The sequence below is a fragment of the Enhydra lutris genome, unplaced genomic scaffold, assembly GCF_002288905.1.
Source record: "Enhydra lutris kenyoni isolate GAN:26980312 unplaced genomic scaffold, ASM228890v2 scaffoldscaffold3, whole genome shotgun sequence".
NCBI lineage: Eukaryota > Metazoa > Chordata > Mammalia > Carnivora > Mustelidae > Enhydra > Enhydra lutris.
In genome coordinates, this window is record NW_019154087.1 from 45,204,323 (window position 1) to 45,217,110 (window position 12,788).

Consider the following 12,788-nt stretch of genomic DNA (forward strand, 5'->3'; position numbering starts at 1 on the left):
ATTCATTTTTCTCCACATTTTCACCAACACTTATTATTTTTTGTTTTTGATAATAGCCAATCTGACAGGTGTGAGGTGATATCTCATTATGGGTAATGATGTTGAGCATCTGTTCATGTGTCTGTTGGCCATCTGTATGTCTTCTTCAGAAAAATGTATATTCAGATCCTCTGTCCATTTTCTTTTTTTTTTTTTTAAAGAATTTATTTATTTGACAGAGAGAGATCACAAGTAGGCAGAGAGGCAGGCAGAGAGAGAGAGAGGGAGGAGGAAGCAGGCTCTCTGCCTAGCAGAGAGCCCGATGCGGGACTCGATCCCAGGACCCTGAGATCATGACCCGAGCTGAAGGCAGCGGCTCAACCCGCTGAGCCACCCAGGCGCCCCTTCTGTCCATTTTCTAATTGGATTATTTTTATATTGTTATTGAGCCATATGAGTTCTTTATATTTTGGATACTAACCTCTATTAAATATGTGATTTGCAAATATCTTCTCCCATTCAGTAGATTGTTTTTTAATTTTTTTAACTTTTTTTTCTGTATAGAAGTTTGTAGTTTGATGTAGTTCCATTTGTTTATTTTTGGTTTTGTTGCCATTGTCTTTGGAGTCCAATCCAAAAAAATATCACCAAGAGCAGTGTCACAGGGCTCACTGCCTGTATTTTTTTGTAGGATTTTTATGGTTTCTGATCTTACATTCAAGTCTTTAGTCCATTTTGAGTTAATTTTTGTATATGGTATGATAGTGGTCCAGTTTCATTCTTTTGCATGTGGTTGTCCAGTTTTCCCATCACCGTTTATTAAAAAGCCTTCCTTACCCCCATTGTATATTCTTGCCTCCGTCATCATAAACTGATTGACCATATATACTTGGGTTTATTTCTGAGCTCTCTACCTGTTCCATTGATTTATGTGTCTGTTTTTATGCCATTTATCATTTTGTTTTGATTAATATAGTTTGAAATTAGGAAATATAATACCTTCAATTTTGTTCTTTCTCAGGATTACTTTGCCTATTTAGGATTTTTCTGTTAGTTAGTTTATAAAGATGTAAAAGATTTTTATATATTAGTTTTGTACCCTCCAGCTTCACTGAATTTGTTTATTATAATGTTTTTTTGTGGAGTGTTTAGAACTTTCTATATATAAAATCATGTCCACAAATAGTGATAGTTTTACTTCTTCCTTTCTAAATTCAAGTGCCTTTTATTTATTTTCCCTTCTTAATTGGTCTTGTTAGGACTCCAGTACTGTGTTGAATAAAAGTGGTGAGAGTGGGCATCTTTGTCTTGCTTTTGATCTGAAAGGAAAACCTTTCAGCTTTTTTGCTGTTGAGTGTGATGTTAGCTATGGGCTTGTCACATATGGCATTTATTATGATACGTTATGTTTTGTTTATATCCACTTTGTCAAGAGTTCGTGTCCTAAATTGATGTTGAATTTTGTCAAATGCCTTTTTTACATCTGTTGAAATGATCATATGATTTTTATCCTTCATTTTGTTAATGTAGTGTATCACACTGATTTGGTCTGTAATGTGTGTGCGTGTGTGATGTCCTTCTCTGGTTTTGTTAGCAGGGTAATGCTGGCTTCATAAAATGAATTTAGGAGCATTTCCTTCTCTTCAGTTTTTTAGGAAGAGTTTGAAAAGGGTAAGTATCAAATCTTCTTTGAATGTTTGGTAGAATTCACTGGTGAAGATGTCTAGTCCTGGGCTTTTGTTCATTGGGAGTTTTTTACTACTGATTCTCTGTTCTTACTAGTAATCAGTCTATTCAGATTTTTTATTTCTTCCTGATTCCATCTTTGAAGATTGTATATTTCTAGGAAATTTTCCAGGTCTTCTAAGTTGTCCAGTTTGTTGGTATATAATTATTCATAATAGTCTCTTATGATCCTTTGTATTTTGGTGACATCAATAGTAATTTCTCCTCTTTCATTTCTGATTTTCTGAGCCCTCTCTTATTTTTTTTTTAAAGATTTTATTTTTAAGTAATCTCTACATTCACTCTGAGGCTCAAACTTACAACCTCAATATCAAGAGTCACATGCTCTATCAAATGAGCCAGCCAAATGCCCCAGCCCTCTAAGGGCTTATCAATTTCATCTTTTCAAAGAACCAGCTCTTAGTTTCACCGATCTTTTCTATTGTATTTTCTAGTCTCTACTTAATTTTTTTTTTGCTGTGATCTATATTATTTCCTTCTACTAACTTTGGCCTTTATTCGTTAGTTAGTTAGTTAGTTAGTTAGTTATTTGACAGAGATCACAAATAGGCAGAGAGGCAGGCAGAGAGAGGGGGAAACCAGGCTTTCCACTGAGCAAGGAGCCCGATGTGAGGCTTGATCTCAGGACCCTGAGATCATGACCCGAGCCGAAGGCAGACGTTTAGCCGTCAGAGCCACCCAGGTGCCACTTTGGCCTTTATTCTTTTTCTAGTTCCTTTAGGTAAAGTTAGATATTTATTTGCTATTATTCTTGTTTCTGGAGGTAGGCCTGTATGGTTGGTTATAAACTTCCCTGTTAGAGCTGCTTTTGCTGCATCCCATAGATTTTAGTATGTTGATTTCCATTTTCATTTGTCTCCATGTGTTTTTTTATTTCTTGATTTCTTTGTTGTCCTTTGGTTGTTAAATAACATGTTTAATCTCCATATATTTGTGGTTTTTCCAGTTTTCTTCTTATAATTGCTTTCTAGATTTAAACCATTATGGTTCAAATCGATGCAATTTCTGGGGCACCTGGGTCACTTAGTCAGGTAAGCATCTGCCTTTGGCTCATGTCATGATCCCAGAGTCCTGGGATCGAGCCCTACATTGGGCTCCCTGCTCAGCGGGAAGCCTACTTCTCTCTTTCCCTCTGCTGCTCCCCATGCTTGTGCTTTCTCTCTGGCTCTCTCTCTCCAATAAATAAATAAAATCTTTAAAAAAGAAAAAAAAAGAATTGATGAGATTTCAAGCTTTTTAAACTTACTGAGACTTGTTTTGTGGCCAGCATATCTATTCTGGAGAATTCTCTATGACATTTGAGAAAAATGTGTATTCTGCTGCTTGGCACCTTTTTTTTTTCTTTTAAGTCCATATTATGGGGCTAACAAAAATGATTGAGATGGGGTCTGTATATGAGCCAACCAGAGACTAGGCTACCCTCCCAAGCCAGTAATGTGCTTTTTTTTCTTAAGATTTCATTTATTTTTTTGAAAGAGACAGCACTAGTGGAGGTGGGAAAGGCACAGCAGGGTAGAGGGAGAGAGTCTCAAGCATATCATGCTGAGTGTGAAGCCAGATGCAGGTCTCAATCCCATGACCATGAGATCACAACCTGAGCCAAAACTGTGGATGCTTAACAAATTGCGCCACCTAGGCACCCCCCCCCCCCAAGAATATGGTTATTTCTTTCTTTCTGGGTTATTTATTTATTTATTATGGTCAGTTAACCAATATACAGTAATTTGGTTTTAAGTGTTTAAACTAACTCTATAGGAGGTAAGATGGGACCTGATTTATATTATTTGTCCATCTGCATGGTATAAATATTTCTACCATACAGATATAATAGATGCAAATGTCAAGAATACAAAGAAGGATAAAATGTAAAATAATTAGGGAGTGATGAGTTGTTACCTTCAATATTATTGTTTTTAATATATAAGGGTTCATTATAGTTCATGTAATTTAATCTTTAGTGATGGCTGTATTTAACAGGTGGTTCACTGCTACTTAACACTTGGCTTGCCTACCCTAGCACATCATTGTTCTTCATCTTTAAGAGCTGCTTTTAAGGAGTGCCTGGGTGGCTCAGTGGGTTAAAGCCTCTGCCTTTGGCTCAGGTCATGATCCCAGGGTCTGGGATCGAGCCCCGCATCGGGCTCTCTGCTTAGCAGGGAGTCTGCTTCCTCCTCTCTCTCTCTCTGCCTGCCTCTCTGCCTACTTGTGATCTCTGTCTGTCAAATAAATAAATAAAATCTTTAAAAAAAAAAAAAAAACTGCTTTTAAGCTTGCTTTTCCCTGGAAATAGAGATACTGACAAAGAAGCACAGGGCATTGGTCCAGCTAATCTCTAGGAAATCCTTCATCCCAGGCTGGTTTTTTTATTGATGTGAAGACTGTGTACAACTGGGGTAGAACAAGAGTCAAATTACTAGTGATCCATGATCAAATTTGGTTTGGTAAATAATACTATAACTGATACTCCCAGTATCTTTCCAAATGAGTTGTGAAGTTTAAAAGGTATTTGAGAGCTGACATCCGTCTCTAATTAGTCTTCTTCACATGTAGTTATTTTTATTTATTTTTTAAAGATTTTATTTATTTATTTATTTGACAGACAGAGATCACAAGTAGGCAGAGAGGCAGGCAGAGAGAGAGGAGGAAGCAGGCTCCCTGCCGAGCAGAGAGCCTGATGCAGGGCTCGATCCCAGGACCCTGGGATCATGACCTGAGCCGAAGGCAGAGGCTTTAACCCACTGAGCCACCCAGGCGCCCCTGTAGTTATTTTTTAAATCTCACTATCCTGTTTTTAAAGAATACTAGGAGAAAGATTTTATAGTCTCCTAATAAGTTTCACAGTTGTTCAGGGCCAGATTGTATCACTGATGTCCCTTCTGAGGTTGGTCCAGGACCAAAACAATCTGTAAGGATGAATTGGATATGACTTTTCCCCTGATGTTTGCCATATCATTAGTCTAATGGGATTACAAATTTCTTGGCCTGTCTCAGAAATAGATGCTATTATCCAACTTTATCAAACATGCTTCTTTTTAAGGGATTAAAAAAGGAAATGAATACAGTTGGCCAGCCAAGAAATAAGAAACCACCCTTATAATTCTTGAACACAAAAGTCTAAATTGTAAACCTGATAAAACTGTTGGTTTTTTTTTTTTTTTTTTGAGAACCTGATTGGAATAAAATAGGAAACATTTTCAACCAATATGGCATCATTTGTAAGAGCAGTTAAAATGTGACAGATGGTAGGACTGTATCTTAAAATCACACGTAAACTCATTTTCAGGATATGCCTTCTGAATATTTTCCATATACCAAGAGAAAAATATACTGCATTATGAAATGTCCCACAGCATTGAATTTAAATATACTTATTTCAGCTTAATTAAAAATATATATATTTGTGAGAGATGGAAGTCAGATAACATGGCTGCCTTTAGAAGTATTCGTTGAATCTCAAAGGCAATGATTTCTATTAACCAAGATAGGCAACTTACAACCCCTAGAGCCAAATCCAAGGCCTGATTTTTACAGCCCTTGAGCTAAGGATGTCCTTTTACATTTTTTAATGATGTAAAAATGGACAGGAATATGCAACAGAAGGTGTTTATGGCCTGCAAAGCCTAAAATTACTAACTCTCTGACCCTTTACAGAAAAATTTGATCAAAAAGGTCAAAAACTGACAGCCTGTGGGCTGCATATGACCTGCAAGGTATGTTTTATTTTGCCTAACCTGTATTTTATTTTTTAACTTAGATTACTTGCCAACATATCCCCATGGAAGATGTCACTTGCAAATTGAGATTTTTGAGCTTCTTTTGGAAACTGGATGACTTAGTAATCTTAAGTCCTCGTTACACATGGCAACAAATCAACTAGAGGTAGTAGGACTAACTCAATGGTAATGAGTTTTTTTCTTGGAGGAATGCCAGCATATAGCTTGCTTGCTTGCTTTTTTTTTTTTTTTTTTTCATTAAGACTTTTTTATTTATTAGGGAAAGAGAAAGCACATGCATGTGCACACACAAGCAGGGGGAGCAGCAGAGGCCGAGGGAGAGAATCTTAAGCACACTCCCCACTGAGTAAGGAACCTGAGGCAGGGCTGGATCCAGGACCCTAAGATCATGACCTGAGTGAGCTGAAATCAAGAATCAGATGCTTAACTGACTGAGCCATCCAGGCGCCCCACAGCTTTCTTCTTTAAGTCACAGTTTTATATCAGTTTGACAAACTGACCTGAGATCAAACTTTAGTTTCAACTTTTCAAACTGCAGAACAAAAATCCTGGTGCTATTTTTTAAAATTGTATTGTATTAGTTTATAAATTAACATAGAGAGATTTGATATCTTCATGATGATGAAGCATCCTATTCAAGAACCAAGAGCAGGTGATACCTTTCCACTTGCTCAAGCATACCTTTGTGTTTTTCTAAAGATTGCATAATTTTCTTCACATGGATTTTTCACATTTCTTAAGTGTATTCTTTTTTCCCCCAGTTTCAGTTTTCCAGTTTTTTTCTTTTTCTTCTTCTTCTTCTTCTTCTTCTTCTTCTTCTTCTTCTTCTTCTTCTTTCTTCTTCTTTTTAGAGAAAGAGAAAGAACATGAGTGGGAGGAGGGGCAGAGGAAGTGGTAGAAGCAGACTCCCCACTGAGCAGGGAGCCTGATGTGGGACTTGATCCCAGGACCTTGGGTTCACAGCCCGAGCTAAAGTCAGACACCCAACCAACTGAGCCACCCAGGCACCCCTATTTTTTTTTTTTTTTAATTGGAATAGCGTTGACATACAATGTTATATCAGTTTCAGGTATACAACATAGTGATTCAGCAATTTTATACATTAGTGTTCAGTGCCAACATTTTTTTAATTTTTTGTCTTTTTGATACTATCCCTTTTGATTGGTATGAGGATATTTAATTGTGGTTTTGGTTTTCATTTCCCCTGCTGATTAGTGATGTTGAGCATAAGCAAAGTCATCATCTGTCACTATGTAACATTATTACAATATTATTGACTATATTCCTTATGCTGTACTTTTCATCTCCATGACTTGTATATTTTATAACTGGAAGTTTGTACCTCTTAATCCCTTTCACTGACTTTGTCCACCGCTGACTTTGCCAGATTGTTCTGGCAATCACCAGTTTACTGTATGTATTTAGGAGCCTGTTTTTTTGTTTGTTCATTTGCTTTGTTTTTGAAATTCCACATATAAGTGAAATCATATGGTTTCTGCCTTTTTCTATCTAACTTACTTCCCTTGGAATAATGCCCTCTAGGTCTATCCATGTTATAGGAAATGGCAAAATTTCATTCTTTTTTGTGGCTGAGTAATATTTCATGGAGTGTTTATATACATCTTTATCCATTCATCAGTGGACATCGGGTTGCTTCCATATTTTGGCTATAGTAAGTAATGCTGCAGTAAAACAGGACAGCAATAACTTTTCAAATTAGTGTTTCATTCTTTTTGGGTAAATACCCAGCAATGGAATTCCTGGATCGTATGCTATTTCTACTTTTTTTAGAGTTTTATTTATTTAAGTAATCTCTATACCCAATGTGGAGCTTGAACTCACAGCCCTGAGATCAAGAGTTGCATGCTTTCTCTCTCTCTCTTTTTTTTTTTTTTTTTAAAGATTTTGTTTATTTATTTGTCAGAGAGAGAAAGAAAGCACAGGCAGACAGAATGGCAGGCAGAGGCAGAGGGAGAAGCAGGCTCCCTGATGAGCAAGGAGCCCGATGTGGGACTCGATCCCAGGACGCTGGGATCATGACCTGAGCCGAAGGCAGCTGCTTAACCAACTGAGCCACCCAGGCGTCCCATCTCTCTCTTTTTTTTTTAAGATTTTATTTATTTATTTGACAGAGAGGCAGGGAGAGAGGGACACAAGCAAGAGGAAGTGGGAGAGGGAGAAGCAGTCTTCCCGCCAAGCAGGGAGCCCAACATGGGTCTTGATCCCAGGACCCTGGGATCATGACCTGAGCCAAAGGCAGACGCTTAACAACTGAGCCACCCAGGTGCCCTTAGAGTTGAATGCTCTTAAAAAATATGGAAGAAGAGGGGTTTCATGCTCTTCTGACTGAAGAACCTCCACACTGTTTTTTCTTTTTAAGATTCTATTTATTTATTTGACAGAGAGAGAGATCACAAGTAGGCAAAAAGAGAGGGGGAAGCAGGCACTCTGCTGAGCAGAGAGCCCGATGTGGGCCTCGATCCCAGGACCCTGAGATCATGACCTGAGCTGAAGGCAGAGGCTTAACACACTGAACCACCCAGGTGCCCCTCCACACTGTTTTCTACAGTAGCTATCTACATTCCCATCAACAGTGCACAAGTGGTCTCTATTCTCCATATCCTTGCCAATATTTTTTATTTCTTATCTTTTTGATACTAGCTCTTTTGATTGGTGATATTTAATTGTGGTTTTGGTTTGCATTTCTCCTGATGATTAGTGATGTTGAGCATCTTTTCATGTGTCTGCTGGCCATCTGTATGTCCTTTTTAGAAAAATGTTCAGGTCCTCAGCCCATCTTTTAATTGGAGTGTTTGGTTTTTTGGTGTTGAGTCATACAAGTTCTTTTGGATATGAATCCTTTTGGGGTTAATTTTTGAATACTAACCTTTTATTAGATATATCTTTTGCAAATATCTTCTCCCATTCAGTGGCTTGCTTTTCTTTTTTGTTAATGGTTTCCTTTACCATGCTAAAACTTTGTATTTTGATGTATTCCCAGTAGTTTATTTTTGCTTTTATTTCTCTTGCTTGAGGATAGGTATACATAAATATGCTGCTAAAGTTAATGTTCAAGAGATTACTGCCTGTGTTTTCTTTTAGGAGTTTTAGGGTTTTAGGTCTCACATTTAGGCCTTTAATCCATTTTGGTTTATTTTTGTATATGCTGTAAGAAAGTGGTCAGTTTCACTCCTTTGCTTGTAGCTGTCCATTTTTCTCTATACCACTTACTAAAGAGACTGTCTTTTCCCTGTTGTATAGTCTTGCCTCCTTTGTCATAGATTAATAGACTATACAACACAAGGTTTGTTTCTGAGTTCCTTGTCTTGTTCCATTTAACTATGTGTTTATATTTTTGTGCCAGTACCTTACTGTTTTGATTACCATAGCTTTGTGGTATATCTTGAAATCTAAGATTATGATACCTCCAACTTTGTTCTTTCTCAAGATTGCTTTGGCCAGTTAAGGCCTTTTGTGGTTCCATAGAAATTAGGATTATTTGTTCTTGTTCTGTGAAAAATGCTATCGGTATTTTGATAGGGATTACATTGCATCTGTACATTGCTTTGGATATTTTGGATGTTTTAACAATGTGTGGTTCTCCCAGTCTATAAACATGGTGTATTTTTCCATTTATTTGTATCACCTTCAGTTTCTTTTATCAGTGTTTTATAGTTTTCAGGGTATAAGCCTTTCACCTCCTTGGTTAAATTTATTCCTAAATACTCTATTCTTTTTGGTACAATTGTAAATAGGATTATTTTCTTAATTTCTTTTTCTGCTATTTCATTATTTATAGAAGAGCAACAGATTTCTGTGTATTAGTTTTGTATTTTGCAGTTTTACTGAATTCATTTATTCTTATAGTTTTTGTGTGTGTGTGTGTTTTCTGTATATAGTATCATGTCATCTGCAAATAGTAAATGTTGTACTTCATCTTTGATGGCTTTTAGCTCTTTCTCTAGTCTGATTGCTGCAGCTAGGACTTCCAAAACTGTGTTGAATAAAATTGGTGACAGTGGATGTGTTCATCTTATTCCTGATTTTAGAGGAAAAGATTTTCTCTTTCCACCATTGTGGGTTTTTCCTTTATGGCCTTTATTCTATTGAGATATGTTCCTTCTAAAACCACTTTGTTGAGAGTGTTTTATCATGAATGGATGTTTTATTTTATCAAATGCTTTTTCTGCATCTATTGAGATTGTCATAGTTTTTATCCTTTCTCTTATTAATGTAAGGTATCACATTGATTGATTTGTGAACATTGAACTGCCCTTGTATCCTAGGAATAAGTCCCACCTGATCTTGGTAATCAATAGTTTTAATTTGGTTTGTTAATTAGCTAATTGCTAATATTTTGTTGAGGATTTTTACATTTTTCATCAGGGATATTGACCTGCAGTTTTGGTTTGATTTGGTTTGATTTGGTTTTGGTTCTGTATTGCTTTTGTCTGGTTTTGGTATTAGGATAATTCTGGCCTTATAGAATGAATTGGAAGTGTTGCTTCCTCTTCTATTGTTTTGGAATAGTTTGAGGAGAATAGTATTAACTCTTCTTTAAATGTCCTGTGAAACCATCTGGTCCAGGACTTTTGTTTGTTGGGAGTTTTTTATTACCAGTTTACTTTCGTTACCAGTAATTGGTCTGTTCAAATTGTCTATTTCTTCTTGATTCATTTCTGGAAGATTATATATTTCTAGGAATTTATCCATTACTTCTAGGTTGTCCAGTTTGTTGGCATATAATTTCTCATAATATTCTCTTATATTTCTTGGTGCCAGTTGTTATTTCTTCTTCATTTCTGATTATGTTTGAGTCCTCTTTTTTTCTTGATGAGTCTGGCGAAAGGCTTATCCATTTTGTTTATGTTTTCAAAGAACCAGCTCTGGGGCCTGGGTGGCTCAGTGGGTCAAGCCTCTGCCTTCTGCTCAGGTCATGATCTCAGGGTCCTGGGATCGAGCCCCACATCGGGCTCTCTGCTCAGCAGGGAGCCTGCTTCCTCCTCTCTCTTTCTGCCTGCCTCTCTGCCTACTTGTGATCTCTCTATCAAATAAATAAATAGAATCTTTAAAAAAAAACAAAACAAAACAAAACAAAAAAAAACAAAGAACCAGCTCTTAGTTTCTTTGATTCCTTTTCTTTTTTTTTTTTTTCATTTTCAGTTTCATGTGTTTCTGTTCCAATCTTTATTTTTCTCTTTATTCCACTAATTTTCGACTTTGTTCTTTTTCTAATTCCCTTAGGTGTACGGTTAGATTTCTTGAGATATTTCTTGTTTCTTGAGGTAGGCCTCTATCACTATAAACTCTTTTAGAACTATTCTAGTTGTGTCTCAAAGATTTTGTATTGTTGTGTTTTTGTTTTCATTTGTCACCATGTATTTTTTATTGTCTCTTTGATTTCTTTGTTGACCCATTGGTTATCTTGTCTGTAGCACTGTTTAACCTCCACGTGTTTGTAGGTTTTTTTTAAATTTTCTTTTTCTTGTAATTGATTTTTAGTTCCATACGGTTGTGTTCAGTAAAAAATGCTTGGTGTAATTTCAATATTCTTAAATTTATTGAGACTTGTTTTATAGCCTAAGATCTGATCTCTCCTGGAGAATGTTTCATGTGAATTTGAAAAGAATGTGTATTCTACTCTTTAGGGTGAAGTGTTCTGTATATACTTGTTAGGTTCATGTGGTCTTACCTGTCATTCAAAGCCATTGTTTCTTTGTTGAATTTCTAGTTAGATAATCTAGTCATTGATATAAGTTGGTTGTTAAAGTCACCTACAATTGTAATACTGTCAATTTTTCCCTTTATATCTGTTAATATTTACTTTGTTATTTAGGTGGTCCTATGTTGGACCCATAGATATTTAAAATTGTTATATCCTTTTGTTGGATTGATCATTATGTCATTATGTAATTCCCTTCTTTGTTTCTTTCTGTAGTCTTTCTTTTAAAGTCTATTTTGTCTGATAAAAGTACTTCTACCCTTGCTCTTTGTTTTTTGGGTTTGGTTTTGTTTTGTTTTGCTTTTGCTTGCAGGGAATATCTTTCCATCCTTTCATTTTCAGTCTGTATATATATTTAGATCTGAAAGGAGTCTCTTGTAGGCAGCATATATGAGGGTCTTCTTTTTTTATCCATTTAGTCACCCTATGTCTTTTGATTAGAACATTTAGTCCACTTATATTTAAATGATAGGTGTGTACTCTACCATTTTGTTCATTGTTTTCTGGTTGTTGTAGTTTTTCTCTGTTCCTTTTTTCTCTTACTCTTTCCCTTGTGATGTGATGGATTTCTTCAGTGTAATGCTTAGTTTCCTCTCTATTTTGTGTGTAAGTATTATAGGTTTTTGATTTGTAGTTACAATTAGATTCATAGATAAAGTCCTATATGTATAGCAGTCGATATTAAGTTGATGGTCACTTAAGTTCAAATACATTCTAAAAGTACTAAATTTTTACTCCTTCCTGTGTGTTTTATGTATATGATGTCATAGTTCACATATTTTTATTTTGTGTAACCCTTGACTAGTTTTTGTAAATATGTTTTCCTACTTTTGTATTTTGACGTCCATACTGGCTTTATAAAATCTATTATTTTGCTATATATTTGCTTTTAACTATAAAATTTTTTCTTTTCATAATTTTCTCCTAGTTATTGTCTTTTCTTTTCCCTTAAAGAATTCCCCTTAACATTTCTTTTTTTTTTTTTTTTAAGATTTATTTATATATTTTGAGAGAGAGAGCATGTGTGAAAGCTAGAGGTAGGGGCAGAGGGAAAGGATCTCAAGCAGACTCCCTGTTGAGCACCGAGCTCTACCTGGGGCTTGATCCCATGGCTCTGAGCCTATGACCTGAGCCAAAATCAAGAGTTGGATGCTTAACCGACTGAGCCACCCAGGCCTCCCTGCTTTAATGTTTCTTATAAGGCTTGTTTAGTGGCAATAAACTCCTTAAAATTTTGTCTGTAAGACTAGCTCTCCTTGAATTCTGTATGATAATCTTGCTAGGTGGAGTATACTTGGTTGTAGATATTTTTCCTTTCAGCAGTTTAATGTATTAAATGCCATTTCCTTTTGCCCAGCAATTTTTGCTGAAAAATCAGTTGATAGCTTTTTTGGATTTGCTTTGTATGTAACTGTTTTCTTTTTTCTTGCTGCTTTTGAGATACTCTCTTTATCATTACTTTTTGCCATTTTAATTATTACACGTCTTGTGTCCTTGAATTCAACTTGTGCTCTCTCTGTGCTTCCTAGATGTCTGTTTCCTTCCCCAGATTAGGGGAGTTTTCAGCTATTATATCTTCAGATAAATTTTCTGCCCCCTTCTCTCTC